The sequence below is a fragment of the Gossypium arboreum genome, chromosome 5 (genome assembly GCF_025698485.1).
Source record: "Gossypium arboreum isolate Shixiya-1 chromosome 5, ASM2569848v2, whole genome shotgun sequence".
Taxonomy (NCBI): Eukaryota; Viridiplantae; Streptophyta; class Magnoliopsida; order Malvales; family Malvaceae; genus Gossypium; species Gossypium arboreum.
The window spans coordinates 91,268,295-91,271,120 of NC_069074.1; the positions used below are offsets into that span (position 1 = coordinate 91,268,295).

At 29.0% G+C, this 2,826-nt stretch overlaps 1 non-coding gene across 1 annotated transcript; it reads left to right on the top strand.

Annotated features, from left to right (window-relative positions):
- Positions 1 to 1,247: 1,247 nt before the first annotated feature.
- TRNAS-GCU (transfer RNA serine (anticodon GCU)) lies at positions 1,248 to 1,329 on the top strand. Its single transcript has one exon. It is a non-coding gene; the product is annotated as a tRNA-Ser (tRNA).
- Positions 1,330 to 2,826: the final 1,497 nt, after the last annotated feature.

Sequence of the window (2,826 nt, forward strand, 5' to 3'; positions counted from 1 at the left end):
AATAAATTACTAAAATATTATTAAGTAACTAAAAACGAACCATGAATGACGTGGTCAGAAGGTTCCATAAAATAATTTCTCAATAACCTGACATTCACCCCAACATTTAACGGGTCACATGTGATTTTTATTATACTTTTAAAGGAGGATAATGCACAATGATCAAATTGTTATAAATTGATAATATTAATGATTAAATTATAATAATTGAAATATATGTGACCAAAATATAAACTTAAACAAACACAATAAATTATTTTTATAGTTTATCATATTACAATAATATAATATGTGTATCCCAGGCATTCAAATTTATTTACAATAATATAATTTAGAAATAATTTTATTTATATGGTAATATTAAATTTGTTAAATTCATTGTGATTCTTTTCTTCTAAAATTGCAAAAGCAATGCAATTTTTCAAAAGGTAAATTTTATTTAAAATCTATAAACCTTTTGTCGGTATTTAAATAATAATATTTTTATATTAAAAATTATTTTTAAATTGATTGAGTCTCCTAGATTGGTATATATATTATTGTTAATACAGAATGATATAACTTCGAAGACTAAAGTAAACCATTCAATGTGATTTGCATATAATAAGGCTACCCATAAAAGCGAATCGGCTGCCTTCTTGGCGGATGGATTACCCAACTATAAGATAATTGCTAAAAGAAAGTACTCAATATTAAATAGTACAAAATTAAACAACTAAATTCTCTGAGTCGTCAACAATATATTGATTCAATGCATGTACCACTGCCGTGCAACTCAACAATGATGTGATCGTAATGATTAGATTTCAGCCACAACAAGGCCTCCCGGATGGCGAAGGCCTCAGCTAACCGAGGGCTAAATGTCACCCTCTCAAATGCCAAATGACCTTTTATCAAATCACCACGACTGTCTCCAAGAACCAGCCCGATCCGAACAGTCAGTTCATCTACAAAAACAGAAACATCAACATTATATTTGAACAGCCCAGAAATAGGTGGTTGCCACCTTAGAGCCTTCAACAGTCCCCCTCTCATCCCGACCTCGCCCCCATCCTCCAACCCCGAGGTCGACTACCCTTTTCCCATTTATTGGTAGATAATATTATTGTATTAGATTTAAATCTTTATATTATTGGCTGAATATTAACTGATCATCTATTCTTCCCACACGTAGCTTCAGCTATTTAGCTTGGACAGCATCTAAAACTATTTATTATTATAAGCTTAATTTTGGCTGATAAATCAGTGTCGCCTTGGCCGAGTGGTTAAGGCGTGTGCCTGCTAAGTACATGGGACTTTCCCGCGAGAGTTCGAATCTCTCAGGCGACGTATGTATTTTACTATTTTTTGTTTAACTTTGTTTTTAGTAAGTATTTTACTATTTTTGTTTAACTTTGTTTTAGTAAGTATTTTACTATTTTTGTTTAACTTTGTTTTTAGTCCTTATTTTATTTTTGGATAAACTATTTACATTCTGGTTATTTAATTTTAAAAATTATAAAATAGTCATTGGACGGTTAAAGTTTTTTCTTTTTAAAGTTTGGCTAGCGAGCTACAAGCAATGATTCGGTAATGAATACAGTGGATTAGTATCCATTGACGAGTAAAAGAACATACCTTATATCCAACTCATTCAATCTCATGCTTCTAATCCATTTGCACAGAAAATTGGAACTCTTTATTTTGATTTAAAACCATATCCTCCAAGCACTTGAGATATTTTCTCTCTCTCATTCCTAAGTATTTTCTTTAGATATTGTTGTTCACCCTCTTGTTCTTGTAACAAAAAAAAACTTGTTGAATATTATTGGGGATACGCTATAAGCGAAATTTCCTTAAGGATAATGTCTAACACATCTAAAGTTTAACTCTTATATTTTCTACTTTTCCTTGAAGTTTAACAAAAATGAATACATGTCTATGAGTAATTTCTTTATTTTCTTAGTGTCTCGTCTTTTCATTATTTGAGTGGGTGGGAAAGGAGAGAAAAAGTGGTCTAATTATTTGTCAATCCCTCTACTTTTTAAACTTTTAGAATTTAATCCATCTACTGGCATTTAATTTCAAAATTTTACTCTATCTATTTATCTAATTTAAAATTAAAGTTTAATTGATAACATTATTAATAAAAATCTGATAAAAGTGTTACCAATTGGATTTTAATTGTAAATTACTTGGAGAGAGCCTAAGTTCTTGAAATTAAACCAAAAGACTAAATTTCAAAAGTTCGAAGAGTACATAAGTAGAATTGTATATACGTGTTCGTGTTTGTTCCTATCATATATGTTCTTTTTAATATAATGCCTAAAGCTAATCATAGCCTCTCCTCAACCCTTAATTAGGAAGATAATGACATTCAGTGCGCTCGAACCCGCGTCCTCCTGCACTAACAACAATATCAATACCAATTGAACTAAGACTCAGTCGGCAATTTTTATTTAATTGTTAAATGATGCATTTAGAGTGATTAGTTCAAATGTTGAAATAAATTAAGTATTTAAATGATTTTTTTTGTGTATTTACTTCCAAGTTGACTTAATCCATGTTCGATTTGCTTGCAAACTGTTATATTTATTTTAGGATTATAAATTCTTATAAAATAAAATATACTTAAACCAATCGATTTAATATACTTAACCAATCTTAAATTATTATAATAATTTAATTTAATTTTATAATTAAAAATAGCATAATATTTAAAATTAATTATTATTTAACTTGAAAAGACTAAAATACTTGATTCGATCTTTTATCTTTTTGGCTGAATATATATTTTCGACGGCATCTCAAATTTCTTAATTTAACATTGATTAACGAGATGTGAAG